This window comes from Canis lupus, chromosome 3, assembly GCF_048164855.1.
Source record: "Canis lupus baileyi chromosome 3, mCanLup2.hap1, whole genome shotgun sequence".
NCBI classification, from domain to species: Eukaryota; Metazoa; Chordata; class Mammalia; order Carnivora; family Canidae; genus Canis; species Canis lupus.
The window spans coordinates 22,350,999-22,378,215 of NC_132840.1; the positions used below are offsets into that span (position 1 = coordinate 22,350,999).

Here is a 27,217-nt window from a genome sequence, read left to right on the forward strand (position 1 = left end):
TCTCTGTAAAGAATTCTCTTAATACTAATATCATCTATAAAGCCATTCTCCAAGGGATGCCTGGGTGGCTCAGCGGTTGAGTGTCTACCTTTGGCTCAGGTTATGATCCCGGGGTCCTGGGATTGAGTCCTGCATCAGGCTCCCTGCAAGGAGCCTGTTTCTCCCTCTGCCTGTGTCTCTCTGTGTGTCTCTCATGAATTAGTGAATGGAATCTTTAAAAAAAAAAAAAAGCGCCATTCTCCTCCAGAGAATTTGTGATATAAGTTAAATTAAAGAAAAAAAAATGTCTTCCTCACCATGTCTGTAAAAGTCTGAGTTCATGCAGTTCTTTCAGTTCAAAAGCAAAGATCCTAGGGCCATTTCTACCAAACTTTAGCCTCTGGGATGCTGCTTGGGCATAGGTGCTTCATGTTCCCCTGGGGAGCTCCTTAGTGCCATTAAAATGTATCAAAGGTCATCAAAGGCTGATAGCCTTTGCCTCTGTTTTGTCACTACTGGAAATCTATCTGCCCCAAACCTGCCTTGAATAAACTGAAATACGACAAAAAGCTTTCTGGATAAAATATTCCTATTACAGAGATAAACATGTAACACAAACATGAAATCATGCAAACACCCACAATAGGGAGGGGTGTGGCTCCCCGTTAGAGCATTGCACATGGGGCAAGGTACATGTCAGAGCAACAGGGCTGTGTGGAGGGCACAGCTACATCTACCATCACAACTATGTGCTTATCAGGAGAAATTCATAGAAGGGGTTAGGAAGAGAAGACATGAGACTTTAAGATATGTTACAGGACACATCAAAATAAAAATCTTCTGCACAGCAAAGGAAACAGTCAATAGAACTGAATAAAAAGCAACATATAGAATGGGAGGAGATATTTGCAAATGACATCTCTGATACAGGGTTAATATCCAAAATCTATAAAGAACTGATATAGCTCAAGACTTCAAAAAACACAAATAATCCAGTTAAAATGGACAGAAGAGGGGCACCTAGGTGGCTCAATTGGTTAAATGTCCAACTCTCAGTTTCAACATAGGTCATGATCTCATGGTGGTGGGATTGAGACCGGTGTCAGGCTCCATGCTTAGTGCTTACTGCAGAGTCTGCTTGAGATTCTCTCTCTCTCTCTCTCTCTCTGCCCCTCACCTCTTCCCTGTTGGTGGGGAGGGATGGGCAGAAGACATGACCAGACATTTCTCCAAAGAAGACATCCAAATGGCTGACAGGCACATGAAAAGATGCTCAACATCACTCATCATCAGGGAAATGCAAATCAAAACCACAATGAGATACCACCTCACACCTGTCAGGATGGCTAATTCAACACAGAAAACAGCAGGTTTTGGTGAGGATGTGGAGAAAGGGGAGCCCTCGTGTACTGTTGGAAGGAATGCAAGCTGGTGCAGCCACTGTGGAACACCATATAGAGGCTCCTTGAAGAATTAAAACTAGAACTACCCTATGATCCAGCAATCTTACTATTGGATGTTTATCCAAAAAATATGAAAACACTAATTCAAAGGGATATATGCACTCCTGTATTTATAGCAGCATTATCTATAATACCAAATCATGGGAGCAGCCTGAGTGTCCATCGACAGACGAATGCATAAAGAGGTGGTGCATATATATTCATGATAGAATATTCTTCAGTCATAAAAAAGGATGAGAGCTTGCCATTTGCAACAACATGGATGGAGCTGGAGTGTATTGTTCTGAGTGAAATAAGTCCATCACAGAAAGACAAATACCACACCATCTCACTCATATGTGGAATTTAAGAAACAAAACAAATGGACAAAGAAAAAAAGAAAGAAAGAAAAAAGCAGCCTTTTAACTGTAGAGAACACACTAGTGGTCACCAGCGGGGAGGTGGCTGGGGATGGAGAAAACAGGTGATGAGGATGAAGGAGAGCACGTGTCGTGAGGAGCGCCGGGTGATGCATGGAAGTGCTGAATCACTATGTACATCTGAAACAAGTATCACACCGCATGGTAACTATACTGGAATTAAAATTAAAACTTAAGTAAAAAAAAAAAAAAGAGAGAGAGAGAGAGATACATTATAGAAAAGAATCACCCACAATCCTACCATGTTCAGGTTTCTTATGTTTGCAAAATTTCAGCATCATTTTCTTTACAGATGCCAGCACTGTAGGGGTGTCCGGGGTGGCTGAAAACAGTGTGCTTGTGTTGAGGTGATGTTTCAGGGGTACAAGGTTCTATTTGGTAGTTGGAGGAAGACGGTAGGAAGGAAACATGGGGATCAACTCATACAGTGGGGGGAATGGACCCAGAAATGAGGAGCAGCTTGTCCCCGGTCATGTAGCAGGTGCCTGGCACCAAACAGAACCGAGCCAAGCCCAGGTGTCCTGCGGCAGCGCTCCTCCGACTCCACCACGCCAGACCACCGTCGACCTTCCCGCTAGCCTTTGCAGTCACGGGGCAGCATCTTGTTTCTTAAGAAGGAGTTCCTGCTCTCCACACATTCAGGTGTTTTCCTTCCATAGTCTGATTTAAATGGCGATGCAATAATTGATACTCAGTACAAACCAGCTCTTTGCCCATCTCTGCTTCCCTTTTCTGGCCAGGGAAACTGGGATCCAGAGAGGGCAAGCTACTTGCCTGCGCAAGCCCAGCTCAGGAGGCAGACGTGGGGTTTGAACCTGGTCTGCCCGACGCCCAAGCCCCCTCCAGCCTTGCCGCCCAGCCTCTGCGGGTGGGAAGGCCCCCGGGCTGGAGCAGCGGGGGCTGTTTATTGTTCCTGTGGCTCTGTGCAAGTGTCAACACATTGTTTGAAGGGTGAGGGCTGGTGGACTTTGAAGACAGTAGAGCAAGAGGGCTCCCGCAGGGGGTTGTTGTCCAAACAGATGCAACAGAAACCAGAGGGCGGCCGGGGTGGCCAAGAGGCTGGTGGGTGGCCGGCGAGCCTGCTGGGCTCCTGTGCCGTCTTGTGATGACATGTCATGTGACCACCGAGGCCAGGCCTGGGGCCTCCACACCATCCCTCCCTGTGAGGGCTGGGGCCCGGGCCACTGTGCCCACCCTCCCTGAGGGCACTGAAGATATCTGTTGCCAGCCCCGCTTCCGTGGGCAGATGCAGGGGCCCACACTGGCTGCCCCCAAAGGCTCTGCTATCCCATGTTTGAGAACATGGTCCAATTCCCAGGTGGATTCCCGAAGCGAGCCTCTCGGCCTCGCTCACCTTGTGAGTGGAGAGGGGGCCTGGTTGTGGGGCTGAGGTCCTCGACTAACACCTAGTGTCTGCTAAGTGCTGGAGATGTGAGATGCCCTCTTCCTGCCCTATTCTATGCCATCCCGAGCAACTCCATGAGGTGGGACCATCACTACTCCACTTGGCAGGTGAGCATTTGGAGGCTCAAGATGGTCAAGTTAATATGCCCAGGAGATGGACTAGAGCTCAACTCTGGGTGGTGTGACCCAAGCTTTATCCCTAAAATCACAGCACTGAGCTACATCCAAGCTCTTGCTGGCTTTGGCTCCTGACCTTGTGAACTTGCCACTGTCCATCCCTCTGGTCTTCGGAGGCTGACCTCTCTCTGCCTCCACAAAATGAAGGCAATGTGAGTCTGCCTCCTGGGTTGTCGGGCGGGAGGGGGGTGGTCAGATTGGCTTTTCCTGTAAGCTGCCGCAGCAGTGCAAGGCGCCTGGCATCCAGCATCGCCTCCCCGAGGCCGGCTGTGAGCTGTGTGATTATCACTGGGGACAGAGCAGCCTCTCCTGCGACTGTGGCCGCCTCTCCCTTCCCCGCTGCTCCCTTGTGGTGGAGGTGACGATAGTGAACGTGGGTGTCACCGAAGAGAGGAGACGATCAGGATAAAGCTGCTGTTGCAAACAACACGTGTTTCCAGGACCCTCTGCACCAGCACGTCTGCACTGGAGCATCCACACTGCCCTGGGATGCCCTTCCCGGGCCCTGCCTGGAGTGTGGTTATGCCCGACGGTCAGCCGGCGCCCGGGGCACCAGTCCACATGCCACCCGTGCCTGCTGTCCTCTGTGCTGCATTAGTGGGGACACTCGAAGGGCACACCGTGGGAGGAGAGAACGAAAGGAAGCTGCCTTCCCCTGGGCTCGCAGCAGCTTTCTGCCAGAGAAGACAAGGGAGAGGCTTCAGAAGTCACTTTTCCAAGTCGGGTTTGCTCGGGAGCACTCACACTCAAGCTGTGACCTAAGAACAGGAGGAATGAAGCGTGTGTTTTGCCGAGTTTCAGTTGGTGTCAGCCGGTTCCAGAGGGGCCCAAGAAGCCATGGTTTGCGTCTGTCCCCGTGGCCTCTGTCCGGATGACCGTTCCTGCCACCGCCCAGCTGGGCTCTTCTCATTAACCCGGTCACACCGCCAGCCCGATAAGCCAGAAGAGAGGGAGGGTGGAGCTGAACCCCTGCAAGTGGGTGCGGGGCAGGGGGTGGGGGGCCGCGTCTCTGGGCTTTGCTAATTGGGGTTCTCTTCTCTCGATTAGGTTCTGCTCTTTGTCTGAGCAGACAAGATAAGGAGGAAGCTGGGCTTTTCTAACAAGCCGGCCTGGCAAGGCCACGTGGTCATTTCCGAGCGTCCGGCATCTGCAGGAATCCTGTCGATTTGGCAGTGGAGTCACTGTCCTCAGAAAACAGGGGCGAGCTGTCGCTGTCGCTGGGGAGCAGGCGACGATCCTGAGCCCCTTTGAGATCCAGCTGCGGAGGCTGCCTGGGGCTGCCACAGAGAGATTTTCCTTCTGAGCAGCTGACCCCTTTGCTCATCAGAATTACAAAAGTTCTGGCGGCCAGTGACTCCCCAAAGCTGCGGCTGCTTTCCGACAAGGACAGCCATCAGCGCATGGGGGCCGTGAGTGCTCGTATTGCATGCTTGGAGATTGTAGAAATCAACTCGAACAGCATCAAGTTGTGCCCTTTCACCAGAAGGATGTGAAAAAAACAAATAATGATTCATCAGCACTGTTTTTTTTTTTTAAATAGAAATAATACCCCCCCCAAAAAAAGCGCTACTCAGTGAATTTGTAAATTAAAGCGAGGAGATGCTTACTTAAAATTTTTAAAGGCCCCACATATCCGATAGTCCAAACCAAGAATGCTATGTGGCGCTGATACGGATTTCTTTTCTCCGATCCGAATATACAAAGTATTATATGTTATATTGACATTCCGCCTAAATCTTTCCCTTATAAGGTGTTTGACATAAATAGCTTTTATTATGTAATTCTGAAATAGAAGGAATACACACGTTTCTTAAAGGTCCCAGCTGTTATTGTTATCATTTGGGACATAAAATTGGAATCCCAACTTCCAATATCAAATTTTAGCACAAACCCTATAAAATCTATCTTGTCAGAATGTGCCAGAACCTCTAAGCCCTTCTCGGCTGAACGAATTGCAGCTGGTGCTTCAACCTTAAGGTAGAGAATCGACTTGGCGTGTGGGGTGTAGGCAGCAAACTGGCCCTGGTTTTCGCCCGGCTGCCGAGCCGGCTGGGGAAGGCGTGGGTTTAGATTAGCCGTGTCCTACGCCGCTTGACGGGGTGACACGGGTCTGCAGGGCCGAGCCCGGGGCCTGGAGATAGGACCCGCCAGCAGGAATGCAGGGAATGTTTTTCTTCGGACTCTATCGAGGCACACAGACCATGGGGATTCTGTCCGCGGTGACAGCCTTAACATTTGCCAGAGCCCTGGACGCCGCTGTAGAAATGGCATTGCCCACCCTGGAAGTGAGAAGGTAACGTTTATTTTTGTATTTTTTTCTCTCTCTCCCATATACAGACTGTAGAAAGACCACCAAGCGTGCGCCATTTTTTTTTTCCACCATGATGTACAATTCACATTTGTTAATCAAAAAAAGTGCCCGAGGTCATCCACCTAGACTTTTTTTTTTTTTTTTCCTTCTTCTTCTTAAACAGGAAACGGGTTTCAGATGTTTATATGTTAAAAAGTAAGGCTACTAATCTGTTTAGCCATTTACCAGATCCTGGCGAACTCCCTCTTACATTTTCATGTTCAGAGCCTATAGCATGACATTCATTTTATCCCTCTTGTTATTTAGGATAAAAAAAAAAAAAAAAAAGCCAACCCAAAATCTTTCAATAGTCACCTGCTTTCTTGGGACAGTTCCAGCAGGGGTTAAAAGAAATGAATTCGGTAGGTTAGTGAAATTGTACTCATGGTGGCGTTGGTGTTGTGTCGTGTGCTTGAAAATTCAACGTTCTCCGGGCCATTCTTGAAAATAGACCGTGGTCACATGCATTTTCAGACGTCTGTGGAGGCATCCTATTTAGATTCAGAATAGAGGTTTACGAATGCACACAGGAAGTCTACAGCGAAGGCAAAAGTCGTTCTTTTAAACGTCAGATCTTTTTCTTTGAGTCTGCATGATATTTTCCATGGTGCTTCTCGATATGAGGCTGTGAACGGTAACAGAGAAAAACCATTTTTCCCCGGGAGTCCACGATCACTTGAAAGGACTCCAGCCTGATGTTTAGAAATAAAGGTTTTTGTTTTATTGCTGGAATTTTTTTTTCTTGCCCCGGGGCTGATAATTTAAAACGGTCGCACTGCTGGTGAAAATGCTGTCCCTGTTCAGTGTGGCGCATCAACGATCTTTTTCTATAGCGGGAAGTTTTCTGTATTTATAATCCGGGAGAGAGGAGCATACACCGGGGAGGTTTGAATGCTGTTTTTCAGTGAATTTGTAAGTATTCAAATCACTGGCTGAAAAGACTTTTTAAATGTAGGACTCGGAAGGAATTCTATCATTTGCGAAACCTCGGTCTGATGGCCCCTTCTCTTTACATGCTTGTGTTTGACCAAATGCTTTATGTTTGCAGATTGTGTGAACAGGCAAACGATGGTTTTTGGAGGCATTTTATCAATGAAAGAGAAATAGCTAAATTTAAATGAACTCTTAAAACCAGCCCAATATTCTCTGGATTGGTAAAAAAGGTATTTGCAAAAATTAAAACATAGGCAAAGAATCATTCTCAATTCCCCTACCAGCATCCTCACCTACCCTCACCTCGAGACATAGATATAGATATAATATTCTATGAGGCAAAAGTCCAGTTGTTTTCTTTTTCATCAGCATTATCAGAAGTGGCTGGAGAAAAGATTAGTATAAGGGTAAAAATGGATATGTCATAAATGTCCAAGCTCCTTTAAATGGGGGTGGGATGGATATGATTAAACACAATTTAAAATACGTATTTTTTTGGGAAATGAAAAGATCATTTTGATTTCTTGGGGGCATGTTCTAATTCAATGTTTGGATGACACAAGGAGTTTGGAACTCCCGGCACAAACCTAGTGACAAATAGTGACAATGCCACCTGTGCTGAATGTGAGCAAGAATAACAGCAGGTGGTCCTATTATGGAAGAAACTTCTGTTGAGCGGGTCCATCGAAGTGCAAGCACCCCAGCAGAGGCTGGTCCACACAGAACAAATCCCCACCAACCCCAGGCTCCCTCATCCAGGATGTGTCCACAATACCGGAGGACCCCGAATCTCGCCCAAGAAAGGCACTGCTTCAGAGGCCCTTTGGAAAACACCGGGGTGCTAAGAGAACAGAGAGGAAGCCTGACGTAGCATCTATGAAGAGTGAGCAGACAGGAGGAATTAGCGTGATTAGGGGCAGATTCGGTGCCGGTGAATTTCCTGCATGGGGCAGGACACGGGGCAGTGGGCTAGTGCTTCCCCAGCCCTCCCGTGTGAAAATCACAGGACCACCACTCTGGCCGGTCCTCTTTTTTTTTTTTTTTTAAACCATCTCTTCAGGTCCTGGACCGTTAGGAACAGAAAAAAATGCCTAAGTCTGCAAATCCGGGGCAATTGCCGTGTCAGCTCAGAGCCGAGATGTTTCCCAAATGAACACCTGGATGGTGTAAATCACCCCGGCGGTAAACACTTCAGGCCGGCGCAGGCTGCAGGCTGGCGGGGCGGCACCCTCCCACCCGGCTGGGGTCCATAAACCAGGCGCTGGCCCACAATCATAAATGCCCCTCTCACCGAGAAAGACCCCTCCCCGGCTGGGAGCAGAGCCCCTTTGTAGAGGCCACTCAGATAACGGGCTGCCCTCACCGCTGTCCGCTTACCCTGCTCTGGTATCCAGAGGCCAGCTGTCAGAGGTCTGTGTCGCTATGAATGGCTTCACGAGACCTAGGGAGGGGACCAGGGCCACCGGCTTCTAGGTGGCTGTTTTCAAAGGCAGTGTGCAAAGATAAAGCCTAAAAAGAAAATAAAAAGAAAGAAAGAAAAGGCTTCAGTTTTTAAACACTGATAGTAAAATCTTCACAATAGCAGTAGTAATAACCAAGAGATGTATATGGAGCGTCCCCAAAGTTAGTAGAGATCAACGTGTCATTCCCTCCTTTAAAACATGGTGAATTAAGGTATTAAATGACTCTTGCTCTCCATGCTGTCCTAGAATCTTCCACTCCTAATGCATGACCACGCGTTTGGTGTGAGCGATTTATAAAAATCCCTGGGTGGGGGAAAGCAGATGTCAGAAGATACCTCAAAAAGATCACCTCCCCGGGAATTTCTTTATATTCCAATGCTCTCCTTAAAAAAGAGAAATCTCTCCTTATAATTATCTGATTAGGAGAAGTCTTTTAAATGCCATGTTCTGCTTCCTACCAGACAGATGGGAGGACGAGCAATATAAACCTTATAAAAGCGGCCTTCAGTTCAGGCTTTTTATGGCTCTATTCCCTTCTACCCACAGCGCGGATTAGAGAAATGGAGGGAACCCGAGAGCAGTTATACCCTGCCTCCGGGATCAACCTCGTACCATAGAAAAATAACCCGGGGAAATCATTCTGCAGCCAGGAACGAAGCCGGGATCAAATGGTTGCTGATCAGAGCAAATATTTAAACTGGATAAGTCAAATCGAGCATTATTAAATAAAGCTTGTTTAATATGTCTCAAACGGAAAATGTCTTTTGAGGGGAGTTTAAACGCAGTGCTGGAAATCTGGCGGGATGCACGTCTTGAGGCTTAATTGGTGTGCGCGGGACCTGGGTTTGTACTCCTCCTTCACAAAGCATTTCTCCCCCGTGTTATAAAACGAAAGCAGAAAAGGTTTTAGGTAGCTATCGAGAGCTGTTAATGCAACATCATGAATATGAGACGAGTGACCCGTGTTTTCATGTTTATCAATCAGGCAAAGGGCAGCCTGGCCGCCTCCGTGACAAGGGTTACGGGCTACAAGCCGAGGACACCCGCGCGTGTGGGGTGCTATTTGCCCAGCACAGTGCAGCGGGGCAGCAGCTGACCCACGCTCTCACCAAACCTAAAACCACTCTCTAATGGGTTTTACAATATTTACATTTTCTATTTTATTTATAGGATGCCAGATGTCTACATTCAGATGTAAAAAAAAAAAAAAATCATTTGGGGTAGAAGATCCCACCCCTTCCCCACATTTGCTGGCTTATTAGAGATGGGCGCGTTCCTGCTGCCGTGCGTCTGTGTGTGCACGCCAGCTCAGAGCAGGGCCTGGGGTCTCTGCAGAGGGTCGGGATGGGGGAGATGGCGCATCTGTTCCCATTGCCTGTGTGGCCACGGGGGGCGTCTTTATTTCTGGGCCACATTTTCTCCTTCTGTAAACAGGGAGGGGGCTGGCAATGTGCTGAGGCTTGTCCCAGCGCCGAGATCCTGTGCACGTCTCAACGACCACCCTCTTGCTCGTTACATTCTCCTGGCCCGCGGCAATGAGCGTCCGGGAATCAGCGAGCCGGTGAAGGCCCTCCCATGTCACAGTGTACCTGTGCGCTTGGGTGGGTGAGTGATCACACGTCTTTCTTCCCTCACCCTAAAAGTGATCTTTTATTTCACGGAATTGTCTTCCTTGCCAACTGACTTGACGCACAGACCAGACAGGGGACGCACGACCCTCAGCCCCTGTCTGATTTATCTGCAGGTATACATCCTCTCAGGCAATGCAGGACCTGCAGGTTTCCTTCGTAAAACCTAATCTCTCCCGGGGCCCTTGCTCGGGAAGTTTTATTCCTTTCTGCAACATAGACAGATGAGCAGTCTGCTTTTCAGCTCAGACACAAGCTGATTCTTTCCTGGGAAGCCACCCTGGGTGACAGTATGGGCAGGGAGCAAAAGCCCTGCTGAGACCACTGTGCAGTGTATGTACCAGCCCTGGGTGCGGTCTTTCATTCCTGGACAGGTGTCGTTGCTCCCTGCTTAGCAGGCACCACTGGCCCCTATGCATGCTGCCTGGAGGGATAGGGGCCTGGTGATTGCCATGGAGCCTCACAGCGGGATGGCAGGCAGCCCAAAAGCAACCTCCGTGCTGAGCTTTCTGGGCCCTTGTCAGGCTAGAGGGGATGGGACAGCTGGAAATGCATGGGCCAGGAGGTGCTCTGAGTGTGGCCTGAACTCTGGCTGGACAGGGGCCTGAGGACAGTATTGGGGCAATGCTGCTCTAGAAAAGCCTCACGTGTCAGTCTAGTTGGTCAGTGAGAGCGACTAGGAAGCCTGGTATTCCTTCCCAGCATGGCTGCAGGAGCCCTATACCTCTCAAGCATCAAAGCAGGAAGCCCGAAGGCCCGGAGAGGCAGGATCTAGAAGACACGGTGTGTGTCCTGCCTGGGGCACAGGGAAGAGAACTGAGTTAGGGGTGACAAATGGGCCGGGTGGGAGGGGACAAGAAAGGTTAAGGATGTGTCATGAGGAGAAGTGGGGGTTCACTAGCAGCCGAGCTGGAGCCCAGAGGAGAGGCTGGGGGACGGTCACAAAGGAGGGGCCAGATGGACCCTGAATCATCCTCCCTTTCACCATTTGGCCTCTCGGTCAGCTGGCTGGAGCTTGTGTCCTGCTGCCCTCACCCTAAACCTCCCATCCCCCACCTGGTGACTGGCCTTAGGTCACCTGGAAAACTTTGACAGTGCAGATGCCTGGTGCCAGCCCGGAGACTGAGGAGGCGTCAGGCTGGGTGTGGGAGCTGGCACCAGCACTTTTTACCAGCTCCCAGGTAGTTCCGTGGACAGTCAAGGACAACAACCACTGCCCTGACCCTAAACTTCTGCGTGCAGACTCCTGTGAGCTCCCACTTGCCTAACTGCAGACAGCAGAGGTTTCACTGTTTGTAATTCATGCCCTGGAGATGCTCTGTGTGGGTGGGGGCTGGCCTTGGCCCAGGGGCTGCAGCACCCATAAGGATCCCTGGAGTTGTGCCCTCCAGGCTGTGCATTTGGTGAAGCAGAGACATGCTCAGCACAGGGGTCATTTCCCGAATGCCTGCTTCTGCTCTCTCCCCTCGTTGGGTGGGTCTGCAGGAAAGCCAAGGGTCCCACTCCCAGCCCAGGGCCGTCTGCCGTCCAAACTGGGAGAACGAGGAGATTCTAAGCCCAGGATGGGAGTTCCACAAAGCTGCCTCATGTTCACATGTGGCCTTTTCTCTTCCCTGGTAAATGTAGCAAGACAAAACAAAAACCACAACATTTTAAAATTTTCCAAAGAAAAAATGCAAATCTTGATGAACTGAGGCTACATGGCAGTCATTTATCCTCAGTAATTCTGATGTTTCGTTGGCTTCTTTGCTTTCTCATAAAGCACAAGTCTCACAAAGGAGAGCTAACATATAGAGAGCATCTAGAAATCTAGGGGCCTTTTGCTCTGCCAACGACCCTATGGAGCAGGAGTTACTCTTGTGCCCACTTTGCAGATGGAGTGAGTGAGGTGTAGTCGACTTCCCTGTAGGATACAGATAGTAAGTGCCAGAGCTGGGGTGGGAACTGGGGTGGGGGCTCGGCTCCCCCGTCGGTTGGCAGTACCCTGAGGAGAGGCTGGCGCTAGGGGAGTCAGAGATGTCACTGTTTTCTCCCACAACTTCTTAAATGGTGTCAGAGCAGCGGCCCAGCCAGCTCTGCTGCTCTCTGTGGGGTGCCCTTGCTTCTGAGAGCCTTGCAAGGGGGGGGGGGCTCAGCTGAGGTGGTCCCGCTCATGTGCTGCCCACCCGGAGCCCCCCTCTCTCCACAGGCAGGAGCGCCCACGACTTCTCCTCCGTGTCTTCTCCCCTTGGGATGGTGACGAGCTGGGGTCTGTTTGTTCTCAGGGAAAAGAAGAACCCTTTCTGGAAATACCAAACCTCTCTTTGCAGAGACAAACCTCGGGCAGGCTTGGAAGCAAGGAGGAGCGCTGGCTGCAGCGGCAGGCCCTCTGGGCTCTGACCCAGCTCCAGCCTCACCACGAGACCTTGGTCCACCAAAAAATGGGCATCTCCAAATCTCAGCAATAGTCCTCGGAGGGTGAGGTGCGGGAGAGCTGCTGGGGGTGGGGTGGGGGTGGGGGTTCTGCAGAGCCAGGCCCCCTCCCCACTCCCCTCCCCCCTACCTGGCCAGACTCCTACAGCCTCTGGGCCCAGGGGCCGGCCCCCTCTCTGTGGGCCCAGGGCCTCCTGCTCGCCCTCTGAGCTCTGCTCCCCGCACAGGCTGTAAAATGGGTCTAGTCCTGCCTCTGAAGTGTGGCTGTGAGGATTGTGTAAGGCGTTGGCCCTTGCTCCTAAAAGGTCAGTCCAGAACTTTCCAGAACCTTCCACGGAGTCACAACAGTAAGAAACAAACAGCACAGGTGGGGCACTGTTCAGAAACATCTCCTCTTCCCATCAACTGAAGGAGGTAGGGACCATCTTGGATGCATATTTCAGAGGCTCATACGGAGGCACAGGGCGGTGGTCTGGAGGAAGGGCTGTCGGCCTCTGCAGTCTCTCCACTAACCTGATGGATAGCAGCTATTATTAGCATTAGGGAGAGGGTTGAAAATTTTTTCTTTTTCAAGAAACTTTTTATTTGGAGGTCCTGTAGACGCCTACCACACTTGTCAGGAATAATTTGGGAAGATCCCTCGTTTCCTTCGGTGGTGACATCCTGCATAGCTGCCGCATGATGTCACAACCAGGATATGACATCACATAACCCACCGCCTTGTGCAGGCCAAACGGCAGCAGGGTTCTGGGAGGGCTAGAGTCTGCATGGACCCCGTCTCCTTTGCCCACTACCCCTCTCCCTCCCTTCCTTTTACTCAGCGTGACCTGACATTTGTGTATCTGATGTTTACACGTCCCTGGAGATGCAAGGTCCATGAGGTCAGAGGTTTGTCGACTGGGTTTGCTATTGTTTCCTCTGCGTCTAGAACAGGGCCTGTCATGTACAGCTTTGGTACATATTTTTCAACAGATGACTGAATAAATGGTGTTTTCTCTCAGAGCCAGGTAACTTTTCTGTGCTCGTTAAAAAAAAAAAAAAATCTGTAAAATGGGCTGAATGCTCCCAACCTGCAGGGTGTGGTGAGGACCAGGCTGAGGAAGGCATGTTCAGTGTCAGGCCCTCAGCATCCAGAGGGGTCTCAGCTTCGGGTCCTTCCACATCCAGGGAAACTCCCCCTGCACCCCTAGCTGGTGTCGCTGACCATCCTTGAAGGTTCCTTGCCATCCCTGGGGTCTCTGGGGTTTGTCAGGCCCTGAAAAGGGCCTGTGTTCTTTCAACAGTTCGAGCATCGCTAATAAGAGGTTTGAGGTTTGCGGCCCTTGAAGGAGGCAGGCGTTCTGGAGGGTGGCATGTATCTTAAGTACCTGGTGAAGTCTGCTAATTCTGCTCCTTTGGAATAATAAACAGCTTAACACCCTCCATTGTTCTGGGCCCTGGGCCCCAGAGCCCTGCTGGGATTTGGGGGACAGTGGCCGGTTTTTTTTTTTTCTGCTCCATGGGGAGGCCCCTTGCTTAGCACCAGGTCTGCAACCCAGTCCTGACTGACCAAACTCACCAAATCTGAGGGCTCTGCAGGACCCACACCTGCCCCCTGGGATGGCGAAGCTCCACAGGGGATCTGAAGATGAACTTTGAGTTCACAATGGGCAGGGATTTGAAAACCAGCACGTTTCTTTCCATTGTAAAATAAGTATCTTATGTTATTATAAACCAAAACATTCATTATAGAGTTTATTAAGAAATGGAAACATTTAAGGAATAATTTATTGATCATAACCCTGCCATCTGGGGATTAGCAGCTTTATGCATTTTGTTATATTTTATCTCTCTCTCTTAACCTTTCTCTCTCTCTCTCTCTCTCTCTCTATATATATATATATAAAACCTAGTTAGAAGTATTATATAATTTTAGATCTTATTTTTTTCATCATTTTTAAAAAAGATTTTATTTAAGAGAGAGAGAGAGAGAGCGGGCAGGGAGGAGGGGCAGAGGGAGTGGAAGAAAGAAGCAGCTCCCAGCTGAGCAGGGAACCAGACGGAGGTGGGACTCGATCCCAGGACCCCAAGATCATGACCTAAGCCCAAGACAGATGCTTAACCACCCAGGTGCCCCTCTCATTGCCATTTCTTCATGAAGTATTTCCATTTCTTTAAATATTATTTGGGAAAATGTATATTTTAAACTAAAAAAAAAAATGAATCCTGTAGTGGAAGGAAGTGTAGAGGAAGATGCTTCTGCCAGCGAACAGAAGCACCAGGACAGGACACAGCGCAGATGTGAAGCTGACGCCTCCCTGGAGCTCACTGTGCGTTGCACCAGCCTGTCCCCCACCCCGGACCGGCCTGTGAGCTGCTCCTGGAGATGCACCTTCACGCACGAGGATGTGGACGTGTCCTGTGGGCCCGCCTGTGTGTTTCCGCCAGTAAGTTCCCAGGGAATTACAGCTCCGAGGGTGTGGACACTTGTAAGCTCCTGTGTATACACTGACAGATCGCCGCGTGGAAAGGCTGTAAATTCACTGACCGGTCCGTCAGCTGTGCACGCCAACGCCTGTCTCGTTACACCTTTGTCAACACTGGGCATTAACACCTTTCACTTTTTTTGTTTTGTTTCGTGTTGCTACTTTAAGGAGCAAGGATGTGGAATCTCCACTGTGGTTCTGAGATGCCCGCCTTAGCTTCTTTACGCCTTCATCCTGAACCCTCTGGTCTCCGAAGGGAGCTCTAAGCCCATTAGCTGGGACGTGCGGGAGAGCAACCTCGGGTTGTTATGGAAATGCAGCAGCTCTCTGTGAAAGCATCCAGCTCCCTCTGCAGAGCTCAGGGCTGGGGGGGTGGGGGGTGGGCTCTCTCTGGGCAGCTATCAATCTCAGCTGCCTGCAGGAAATTTGCTGGAGAGGCCTACCCAGACCGGAGCTGGAGGAAGGGGTGCAGAGACGTCTCGGGAGATTGCAGTCGGGGAGATGGCCTGCGAACTCCTCCCCTGTGGCTGAAGAAAGCTTGAGATAAGGAGCCTGCCTCTCTGAAAGAGCAAATGGTCTCAGCTGAGAACCTTCTGGAGCCTGGAGAATCAGCCTGCAGCTCCCGCAACGCCCTGCCCTGTGGTTGGGGGTGGGGGGGACTCTGGGCTGCAGCGGCCGCTGGCCTTCCGTGAGGCCTGTAGTGGCTTCCCCGCCTGCGCCCCAGCGCCTGACTGCGCTGCCTGTCATCGCGGAGTCCTCCTCCCTGATGACACTGGGCAGCGAGAAGAAGGCACAAGGGGTCTGCGCTGTAAAAACTGAAGACAACATAGGAGAGTCTGGAGGGCCCTCCTGCCGCACAGCACAGAGAAGGTCCGTAATCCCCGCCCCGGTTGTCTGCTCCTCTGCTTGCGTGTGCCTGACGTTCTTTATGCGGCTGGGAAATCTGCAGGCGTCAAGTGGGCCAAACCCACAGCACTGAGCACATTCACGATGTCGCATGACCACCAACCTCTGTCTAGTTCCCAACATCTTTATCATCCCCAAAGAGACACAGCCCCTCCACCCGCGGTCACTCCCCATCCCCCTTAAGCCAGCCCGGCAAGCACCCGTCTGCTCTCTGGCTCCATGGTGTGTCTATTCCATATTTCACGTATGCAATCCCGTGTGCTTGCCTCTTCCCTCAGCATGGCCCTTCCCAGGGGCTCCACACTGTGTGCGTGCCAGCGCTCCCTGTCACACTGAGTGACGTCCCACCTTGTGGATGGGCCACATTAAGTCCCTTCGGGCACCTGGTGTTGGACACTGGGGCCGTTTGCAGCTTTGGCTGTTCTGAATAGTGTGGCTGGGGGACATTTGCGTGCAAGATTCTGCTTAAGTGCCTGTTTTCAACGTTTTGGGTATAAGCCCAGAAGTGGGATTGCTGGATCTCACGGTGCCTGTAGGTTTAACCTCCGGAGGAGCTGCCTGCTGGGTTTCCCACAGCAGGTGGGTGTCCCCACCGCTCTAGCTCAGGCTGACTCACAGCACCTTCCAGGGACACTGTCATGCCTTCCTTATGTACATAACAATCCCAGTGTGGGGCTGTGGTCACTGGCGGGGCCTCCCGCATAGTCACCCAGCCCGTGGTCTGTTTGAGACCCTTGATGAAAAGTGGCCCCTCTTCAAGTTCTGATGCCACCATTCCCTGGCTACCTCTACGCCTCTCTGGCCTCAGTTTCTTTTTTTAGAAAATGGCACATCTGGCTCTGATTGAGGGGCTGCTCCAAGCCCACTGCTGGCTGCACAGTGGCACCCCATAAACACAGCTGTGAGGCCCACCCGGAAGGCATGCGGGGTGCTGTCAGAGGCCACCGCAGGACCCTCAAATCTGTGTTGGTTTCACCAACTCACTATGTTGCTATAAATAATGCAAACTGGACGGTTAGAATCACATCTAGTGAAGACTGACATGTGCTTCTAATCCATAAAGAAATTCCTGAAGCAGGTGGATTCGAACCAGGCTGGTTCTGGTGTCCTTGTGGTAGAAGGGATGGTGTGTCCGGGGCAGGCCCCGCTCCCAACTGGTGACCATCAGGGGGAACTGGATGGACCACCTCTGTGGCCTGCCGGGCTCTGTGTACAGCCCTCAAGGACTAAATAAACGCAGTGATTTACAGAGAAAAGGCCTTTTGGGGCCGCCTCTGACACTGAGGTCTGAGGACTTAGGTGACAAAGCCAGCATCCGTCTTCCCCTGTGACATGTTCCTGTCAACAGTCACCCTAATGGAAAGAGGACCCAGCAGGACAGTGGGCAGCCTCCCCTCCACTCCACAGAACCTGTTCTTCTTGGATAGTGAAGGGGAGGGAAGAGTTGCAGGGCAGGAGGAGGCAGTGGGAGAGCAGGGCTGCAGGGCAGGGGAGGCAGGGAGGGAGCAAGGTTGTAGGGTGGGGGAGACAGGGGCAGGGGAGGGTGTCGGGGTGGGGGAAGGCAAGGCTGCAGGGCAGGATTACAGGGCAGGGGGAGGACAGGGCTGCAGGGCAGGATTACAGGGCAGGGGGAGGACAGGGCTGCAGGGCAGAGAAGGCCCTGCTTTCTTTCCCCAGTTATCTGGGCTCCCTCAGGCTTCCAGAATCAGAAGCAGAGTCCCCTGGAAGTCTAGACTCCCGCAGAGAGCGAGGCTGAGCAAGGCACAAAGGCTCTCAGGCCCAGATCTGGAAGGCTGGGAGCCCCGGACCAGCCTTCCAGGCAGGGGTGCTCCCGAGGAGGATAGGGACACGCCCTGACCTTGGATAGAGATCTGGTTCTAGAGCCTGCTCTTTTCAGCAGTCTCCCATCTCTTCAAGGGGTACATTTTTATCTGCCAAACAAAGATGAGCAATTTTCACCTGATGGGGTGGTGAGATCACAGGAAGCCAATAAACGCTCGTTGACAGGCATAAATAATTTTGCGGGTGTGAGAAAGGGGGATGTTTTGGCCAGTGTTGCCCAATATAAATATAACTCAAACCACACATGTAATTTAAAATTTTCTAGCAACCACATTAAAAAAAAAAGATACAAAAAGAAATAGGTGGAAATGCCTTTAAAATATTTTAACCCAATATATCCAAAATAGTACCCCAAATTAATGTTAAAAATTGAGATATTTAAAATTCCTTTATACCAATTTTTCAAAATATGACAGCACATCTCAGTTCTGACCAGCCACACTGCCAGTGCCCAGTAGCCACGTGCAGCTAGGGGCTACCGTACCGGGTGGCATAGGTCTACACCCTCCTTCTTCCCGGCCAAGCGGAGCCATATCCCATACCCCCATTATGTCTGCCGTATGGCCAGTTGGTCTTAATGGGGCTGCTGCTCCTTATCGGACTCCATGCACTGGTTTCCTGGGGTGGGAAGGGATGCAAAGGCAGGGATCAGGGTGGTTGTTGCTATTTCCATAGCTTTAAGATTCTATACATTTGGGGAGGGGATTAATTTAAAAATCTATTTATATATAAATAAGATGTATGACAAGTTTCAGCAAGAAGGATGATTACAGTAGTGTCACTACAATAGGGTGTCTATGAAATCAGCCAAGTGGTCTCGGAACTGGGCCACATTGAGGTCACTGGTGACCTTGACAAGGTGGGGGTCAGTGATGTGGTGAGGGGGAAGCCAGATTGGAGTGGATTAGAGGACAAGGCGATTCCATTGCTGTGTCTTAAGTAAGAAAATCTGGATGGACGCTCACCAACATGTTAACTGGTTATCTCTGGCTGGTGGGGTATGGTGGGGTCTTTGTCTCCTTTTTGTATATCTGCATGTTCTAATTTTCCCACAACAAATATATGTTAGTTGAGGAATTACAACTTTTCAAAAATGAAAGCGATATACTGGAATTGTAATAATTAACCTCAGCTTTCAGGGTGGGTAAATGGAAAGGATGTCGAGGCATCCCTGACTCGTAGTCGGGGTGAGAAGGGGCTCTGATTTCTCCGAGATTCCACAACGCCGACTGTCTGAAATCCCCACAGGACCCTCAGACTCACCTCCACTTATGAGGTCCTCCCTGGGTGTCCTGTCTCCACTAGACTACAAGCAATTTCAGGGAAGGAGAATAATTTTGCTGAGCATCTACTAAATGCCTAGCACTGTTCATCTTTATTTTATAGATGAAAACAATAAAGCTCAGAGGCAGTGGGACAGCCAGGAGCCCAGGAGCACTCAGCCTCTGGTTGACGCAGTAGGTGAATAATGAGGACAGTGAACCCACGTGGGGCTTGGTTGGTGTTAGGCTCTTTCACAAGCATGGAAGTAACTCAGTGTGTGCAATCATCCCACTCTCCCAACAGCCATAAAGAGTAAAGCACTCTTCTTGTCTCCAGGTTACAGATGAGGAAGCTAAGCATAGCAAGAGGTAAGTAATTGCCTGGGTTCACGCTCCTGGTGAACAACGGTGCCTGGGTTTTGAAGCCAGACAGTCCATCTCTAGATCACATGCCCCTTCTTCTTCACTACCTAGACCATGGCTCCTTCCTCTACCCCACATAGACCATGGTTCCTTCCTCTACACCATGTGGACCATGGCTCCTTCCTCCACCCCCATGGAGACCATGAACTCCTTCTTTTACATCATGTGGACTGGCTCCTTCCTTAACACCATGTAGATCACAGGCTCTTTCCTCCACCCCATGTAGACCATGGGCTCCTTCGTTTATCCCACATGGACCACAGCTCCTTCTTCTGCCCTACATAGACCATGGCTCCTTCCTCTACCCCATGGAGACCATGGTTTCTATCCTTTATATTGCAGAGATCAGGGGCTCCCTCCTCTACTCTGCATAGACCATGGGATCCCTCCTCTATACCATGTAGACCATGGCTCCTTCCTCTACATCATATTTCTTGCTCCTTGCAGGGTATACTCCACCCATATCTTTGACTTTTCTGTGCCTCCCTGTGCGTCCCAGCATGGTGGGCACCCAGTGTTGGACTGCCCTTCCACCCACTCACTGACTCGCTGCAGGTAGACCAGGTGTGTGCCTTCAGTGCTGTGCTTTGGGCTCTGAACAAAATCAGATGAGTCTTAGGATCAGGATTAGAGAAACTATAAGAGGAGAAGTATGAACAGCAATGAAAATAAATGTGTGTGTGTGAGTGTAAGCTGTGGGAGTGTATTTTCATTGGGTTGAGAGTCACAGAAGGGGCTGTTTAATTTAGGCAAAGACTCAAGCTGGTCCTTGCTGTTAGCAAGAAAACCAAATGAGGAGCCAGGAAAGGACTCTAGGAATGCTGCACACCTCAGACCCTTGCTTCCCTCCCCTAATTCTCACACCCAGGTGTCATGCGTTCACAAGCACCTGCGGGACACCTACCTGTGCCTCAGTGCTGGCCCAGGTGCCTGGTTAGGGTAGCCAACACTGACAGCACTCCCCCCAGGAGCCAGTAGGAGCCAGTGGTGTCAGAGAGCTTCAGCACAGTTAGCCGGTTACCATCTGGAGGTACAGGAGCCGAGCTCCACCCCAGCATGCGGAGTGGCGAGAACGCCGTGTCGCCACTCCAGCTCCGCTGACCCCGTGCTGGGCAGAAGCGAGCCCTCGTGCAAGGGGACAGGTGCCCTTTGAGGAAGAGGCCTGAGAGTCCACCTGAACTCTGATTTCAGTGGCCAGGGTGGGGTCCGGGAGTCCGGGCTTGCTTTCCGATCACCTCCGGTGATTCTCAGGAGCAGCCTGGGCTGAGAAGCTCTGCCCTGACCCTCCGCCACACAAACTGGGTCCCTGTTTGACAGGCCCAGCCAGGTTTCACCCCCAGTTGTCACCATCCTGAAAATCCTAATTGTTGAGGGAGGGGCCCCTGGTTTCCCTTTAGCCCTCCCCCCCTCACTCCCAGCTTATGCAGCTGGCCCACCTGCAGGAGATCTTCCTCCCACAGACCCAGGCTGCTGACTTGGTCAGTACCTGAAGGCGGCATGGGCTTTCTGGATGTTGTAAAACACAGATGGCTGCTTTAGCCACCCAACTTATATAACACGAGGCAATCCATCCCACAAGTACACACAGAGCACTCAATACCCAGCACAGGGAGTGATGGCGAGGGTGGGACTTCACCCGGGGCCTGATCCGAGCCACCAGAGTTTGCTCTCAGAGGGCAGATGGCTGTGCACCTCGTGGACGCCTCCCCTCGCCTCTCCCCAGCCCGGGCGGTCCCTCTTCCACCTCTGCTCTGCCAGGCTCCCCATTCCCTGTAACCACACATGGCCCCCAAAGTATGTCCACATTCTCATCCCTGCAACCTGTGGATGGGACTTTATCTGGATAAAGGGTTTTTGCAGATATATTAGGTTAAGAATCTGCAAAGGAGAGCATCCTGAATCCGAGACTGGTACCTTAAACCAGAAAGGAAGACGAAGAGGGCCATAAGCCAAGGGACGCCCAGGGTCCCCAGGAGCTGGAAGAGGCAGGAAGGATCCTCCTCTTCAGCCTTTGGAGGTTGTGATACCTTGGTGTTGGGCTTCTGGCCTCCAGAATGGAGAGAGAATACATTTCTGTTGTTCTAATCACTGGTTTGTAGCAATTTAGGGCAGCCCTAGGAAACTAATGCACCATCCAACTTCCTCTCTGCTTTGTTTTGTGCAAGTCTCTCCATGGGCTTTCCCCCACTGGCTGTCAGGAGGGCAAGCCTTTGTGCACGTATGATGCTCACAGCTGTGGCGCCAGCGCCCCAAACAGGGACAACGCGAGCCTCTGGGAGCCAGGGAGGGAGAAGCACTGCTCTGGTCCTCAGGGTAGTTGGTCTGAAGAACAGCGGGAGCCAGCACTGCCCCAGACCCCAGTGGGGAGTCAGCCCCTGGGGTGTATGGAAGCCAAATCCACTCCAGTCCCCACCCGGGGAATTTCAAAAGCCTGTCCTATGGTTTATGAAGCTCTGGGGAATGCAGAGAGGGGTCCTCGTCCCTCTTCCCATGCTCCTCATCATTGCCATGAGTCCTTTGTCCCCCTGGCCCCGATGCATGCAGCCAGTCTCAGCTGCAGACAGCCAGGTGACTCCCAGGAGGGGCCACTCCTCTGAGTCACACCTGGAGAGCTTTGCCCCAACGGGCGAGCTACCCAAGCCCTAGCCTTCCCAGCTGCCCACCGTGCTCCCTCTTACTGATGCCCTGAGATGTGATGGGCAAGTTGATGCTGTCGCCAGTCTCTTTGTCTTAAGATAGACCATCCTGATGGACGGTTTCTGTGAGGATTACCTTCTGTGCGCCCCTCCAGATTCACTCCTGCCTTCTCTGCCCTCTCGCCGGCCCTGGTGGCTGACCTTCATGGACTCTGTTGTCCTGCCCCGGCCTCTGCTCCTGATTGGAGCTGGCAGTGGGAGGAGGGAGGCCAGGTGTTGTCCACTCCCTCCCCACTGGGCCACCTGATTGACTGTGGCCCCTACCTGAGGTCACAGCTCCTGTTGGGATCTTCTCCAAGTAGACCCCCTACCTGGAAGTCACCTCTCTTCCCTTGTCCCTGCAGTTGCCCACTGCTGCCTGCCGTCCCTCGTCTAGGTCCACAAACCTTGTGCACACCTTGCAAACACCTTTGCAAACACTTGCAAAATTATTATTAATTAATAATTTTAATTAAAATTATTAAATTTTAATTTAATAAATTAAACCCCCTTTCATTTAAAACCCAGTTTGAGTGGCGGTTTATTTCCAACCCAGCAGGACCCTGACTGACCCTGTGTCCCTAACCAGGCAATTACTGATTACCCACAGCCCAGCACCTAACGCTTAATGGGAGGCAGGGCTCCATATCCACCCTACTTCTCAGGGGAGGGGCTCCCCACCAGAACACGTGTCCCAGGAGGCAGGGGCTTTGTCCCGCTTCACTAGAATTCGTATTGAGATCATTGTAGAGTCACACGTAGCTGTAGGAAATGGTTCAGGGAAATCCCCCAGTGGTAACATGTGCAAAACTCTAGTATGGCGTTGCAAGCAGGGTATTCAGGCCCATGCAACCCACTCTTTACTCCCATCTCTGATTCACCTGTGGTCGTGTGCGTGTGTGCGTACCTTTGTCATGCACGTAGAGTCACCTGCCACCACCACCGGCGTGGTGCAGAACACTTCCATCACCACAAGGACGTTGTTAATCTGATTTCTCTGGAGGTTTTGATTTTAACCTGATTTCTTCAAAAGTCTTTTTAAAAAATCTTATTTTCTCACTACTTTGTTCCCAGTGCCCAGAACCATGGCTGGCATATGGCAGAAACTCAAAACATCTTTACTGGGTGAACGTTCAGTGCGTTTCGCCCTCACGACACCCCCTATGTGCGGAAGAGGGGGCCTCAGAGACAGCCCCGTGTGCCCAGGCTCCTGGCTCTTGGGGCCGCAGTGGGGCTCCTTCGGCTCTCCCTGCTGCACCCCGAGGGGCGGAGCTGCTGGCATCCGAGTGCAGGGGGTCCCGTGCGCTGTTCAGCATCAGCGTCTCCCCTCCAGCTGCGGCAGCCGAGCACATGCTCCTAGACTTGGTCCACTGTTCGTCTTCCCACAGCTGTGCTGGGCAGCCGTCCTCCGAGCTCGTCCAAGGCTGATAAAAGTGCTGGGCAGGACGCAGCGGAGCCTGGAGCCTGGCCGGCCTGATAACTGGCTTCACTTTGATGTTTTTCAAGTTCAGAACGGACCCAGGCCCCTTGGCCAGCCTTGCACGCTTGTTTATTTTCGTCGCCGTGTAGGCTTTTGTGATTTCCCCTTCCCAAGTGGGACAGCTATCATTATTCCTGTCATTACCCTATTGGAAATGTTGCTAAACGCGCTCTCCTGCTCCATCCGACCCCTCCTTCCAAACGCCCGAGGAAGACCACCCACAACGGCAGACCTTCCCTCCATTTAATTTTAGTCTCAGGATGTAAGTTTGCAATTTCATCACAATTAAAAAAAAAAAAAAAAAAAAACCAAAACCAAAAATGAGCCTGGCTTTCCTATCCCAGACCCGTGGACCATCCCTTCCTGACAGGCAGGGCTCAGGAGCCGCCCAAGAGTCCCCAAGAACCGCGAGCTTTCAGGGTGGGGGTGGGGGGCAGGGAGCAGTTTCACAAGAAAACACACAGTACTGTCCTAAGTTACGTTCCAAGTGTGTGAGATCAGAAAGAGACCGCTAAGCTGTGTTCTCCTCATAAATACCAGCGAATTACTCAGAGGGCACCGGGCATGCAGGGCACTGGAGAAGCATACCACTTCCTCTCCGAGGGCACAGATGCACACTGGATCGGAATGTTCTAGATGTTGAGGACACACCTGCAGACTCTCACAATACTTGAAAGCCCCTTGCAATGTTTCCCTGCTTGATGCCTTCCTGAACATAACGTTCGTGTTTTCTTGCTTTTTCATGTTTAATTTTCTTGCCTTCTCTCCTTCCTTACTTTGTCTTTATAAGTCCATGTCTGAAGCACACACATAGACGCATGTGCCACACACACACACACACACACGTGCGCTCAAGCACATGCTCCCTGCATGTTTCCCTTCCTCTGCTCCCAGAGTATTTCCTTTTTCAGCCTTTTGGAAAATGTTGCAACAGGGTTTGACCAGAATGAGATTCAAGTGGGTGATGTGGCCCAGGGATCCCGGCGGCTCTCATAATCCATGTTTCTTTTCTTCTTCATGTTCCCTGTCTTTTTTTTTTTTTTTTTAAAGTGGGCTGTGGAGCCCAACATGGGGCTTGAACTCACCACCCTGAGACTAGGACCTGAGCCAAGACCAAGAGTCGGATGCTTAACAGATGGAGCCACCCAGGTGCTCCCCTCACATCGCCTTTTACAGTTTGTTTCTTCCTTCAGAGCAGTAAAAGAAGTGTTTTCTCAGTGAATGTTATTTTCCCACCTACCAGTTCCATGAGAACCCTGGGAGAGAGGAATAAGTCTGTGTGCCAACCAATAGCTTAAGTCCACAATTTGGGAGAGAAACATTTTAGTCAAAGGAAAGGCAGTAGAAACGAGTTTCAACCTATCTATAAAATGATGTTCTACTCTTCATTGAAGGAAAAAAAAATTCTAACTACAATTAGATTGTTCTCCCAACATCTCGGGGCTGTTAGGTGTGACCACACATGTGGTGCACAGCACAACCTGGGAGGTGCTGTTGGCATGGGCGCAGCGCTGGGTGGTGGACGGGAGGGGCAGTGCGTGTGTGCAGAGTGGGGGTCGGGGGCTCTCACATGTCGCTGGCTGCAGTGGCATTCAGGACAAGCCCCTTGGAAAGACATATAGTGGTCACTACCAAAATGATGCATGCAGTTTTTCTGGGATCCTGCAATTTCACTCTTTTTTTTTTTTTTAAGTGGGAGAGAGCACATGGATGCAGTGGAGAAGGTGGAGAGGGAGAATTTCAAGCAGGCTCCACACTGAGCATGGAGCCCAACGTGGGACTCAGTCTCATGACCCTGAGATCATGAACAGAGCCGAAATCAAGCATTGGACACTTAACTGATGGAGGCACCCAGGCATCCCTCTGGTTCCACTCTCGAGGGTTTGTCCCACCTTAAGAGCTCATAGGCTTTTTCAGAAGCCTGTGCAGTTTGGTTCACCCTCTGCAGCACTGTCCGCAGTAGTAGAAGCCTGGACACAGCCTAGATGCTGGTTCACAGGCTGGAGTGGAGAGGGGAGGCAAGCCGATAAACCAAGGCCCATCCCAAAATGGAAAGTGGTGTAGTCTTCAGAACAAAGAGGCAGATTCGCAAAGGCAGCAGTCACTGGGACACATCACTCAGTGGGAGCCCCCGGGTGCAAAAAAGTCTGCATGCCGACTGCTCCCCATGATGAGCCAGCTGACATCGGGCTCACGTTCAGCCTCCTTTTCCTCCTCACTTTGTCCATCTGTACAGTGGGGATGATGACAGCACCCACCCTGCAGGGCCATGGAAGAGATGTCATGAACCTGTATGTATCAAACACCAACATAGGATGGTGCTTACATGAAGCAAAGGCTGTACGATACTAGTTATTATTACTGTGTCATTGCCATCATTGGAAAGAGAGCACATATATGCTGAGGTAGGCTTTGAAAGCTCCTGGAAGGGTGCCCAGAACCATAGGTGCCAGGGATTGCTCTGCCAGGGAAACCGAGAGACTGAGGAGAGGGTGAGGTAGAGGAATATCTATTGTTAACTTGTGTCTTTTGAATTTCTATCAAGAATTTTTCTTCCCTATTTTTTCAATCTTTTTAATGAAAATTTGTAAGTATGAAGAAAAGTTGAAGAATTGTACAGTGAACATCCGTGTACCTACCGTCTTAGCTCTGCAGTTAGTATGTTGCTGTACTTGGTTTACCATCCATCCATCCATCCACCCACCCATCCATCCCCTATCTACCATCCATCCATCCACCCACCCATCCATCCCCTATCCACCATCCATCTATCCATCCACCCATCTATCTACCCATCCGTCCATCCATCCATCCATCCATCCACTCATCCATCCCCCATCCATCCATCTTTCATCAAACCCTCTTATTTTTGATGCATTTCAAAGCAAACTGCAGCTAGTAGTGTACCCCCTGCTCCAGATTCTTTTGCACAGCTAACAATTAGCCAGAGTTCAGTAGCTGTCTATGAGGGGTTTTTTTTTATGCCAAATGTACATAAAGTCACATGCAGAGATCTGAAGTGTTCTGTTTGATCATTTTGTCAATTCATTGTTTATATAAAAAAATACATTATCTACAAATAAAATGTGGCTTCCCGGGAGAGAGAGACAGAGACAGAGAAAAATTGAAACAAAGCAAAAGAGCACTTTGAACCCACAGAGAGGGGGGAAAACCCATCATGAAGTCAATGTGATAGCTTATCTAGGGGAAAGGGATTTACAAGCGATAATGCTTGTTACAGATGGGTCTCGGTTGTGGACTGTTTCTATTTCCTGAAAGCACATAGGACCTCATAGCTAGACCTTTGGGCAGGAAGCATCATCGTCAGGAGTGCGGGCGTCAGCCTGCTGGGGCTCCAATCTCAGTCCCTCTGCTGGCTAGCCCGGTCATCTTGGGGAAGGCACTCAGCCCATCTGGGCCCCAGCTCCCTCATCTGGGAAGGACGCTGCTTCCCGCTTCCTGGGTCTGTGGGGAGGACTCTGGGAGTCGACACACGCAGTGCATTTAGAAGGGCCTCTGGCATCCAGTAGGTACTCCATTGGCTGTTACCCCTTACACTAAATCACACATCTCTCTCTCTCTTTGCTTTGTATTTTTTCCAAAATTGAATTGAAAAGAACCAAACAATGCAAGTTTTAAGATTTTCATCCTTAGGGGAAAAAACGTCATCTCTCCCTACAGCCTCGCCGCCCTCCCATCCTCTGCAAAAATCCAGGGAAATGAATCAGCCTGCAGCCTTTTGCTCTCTAATTCTTTGATTACTACATGATTGCAGCATCCACTCAGGCCGGGACTGAAAATCGAAAGAAAACAAGAATTCTTGAGTTATTTCCAGATCCTGAATCTGACACCATGATTCGTCTCTCAGTTTTGGCAAAACCTACAAAATGAGTGACCAAGAAGGGTAAACAAGTTTAGGTAAACACTCTATATACT

At 50.7% G+C, this 27,217-nt stretch overlaps 2 long non-coding RNA genes across 5 annotated transcripts in view; one reads left to right on the top strand and one right to left on the bottom strand.

The window, feature by feature from the left end:
• Positions 1 to 8,778, bottom strand: part of LOC140630007 (uncharacterized) — a 64,823-nt gene extending 56,045 nt beyond the window's left edge. The window contains exons 1-3 of one of the 2 annotated variants that reach the window (XR_012027789.1): positions 8,524 to 8,766; positions 8,103 to 8,234; positions 335 to 4,915 (exon numbers count right to left, since the gene is read on the bottom strand). This is a non-coding gene — a long non-coding RNA (uncharacterized lncRNA). Of the gene's footprint in view, positions 1 to 334; positions 4,916 to 8,102; positions 8,235 to 8,523 lie in introns of those variants that run through there. The other variant, XR_012027788.1, reaches the window with a different exon arrangement.
• LOC140630006 (uncharacterized) lies at positions 3,608 to 26,276 on the top strand. 3 transcript variants are annotated; one of them, XR_012027787.1, is made up of 5 exons: positions 3,608 to 4,417; positions 4,490 to 5,735; positions 19,041 to 19,072; positions 24,332 to 24,430; positions 24,975 to 26,276. It is a non-coding gene; the product is annotated as an uncharacterized lncRNA (long non-coding RNA). The 3 variants fall into 3 exon arrangements; XR_012027786.1 differs by lacking the exon at positions 19,041 to 19,072 and having other exon boundaries at positions 3,649 to 4,417; XR_012027785.1 differs by lacking the exons at positions 19,041 to 19,072; positions 24,332 to 24,430 and having other exon boundaries at positions 3,655 to 4,417.
• Positions 26,277 to 27,217: the final 941 nt, after the last annotated feature.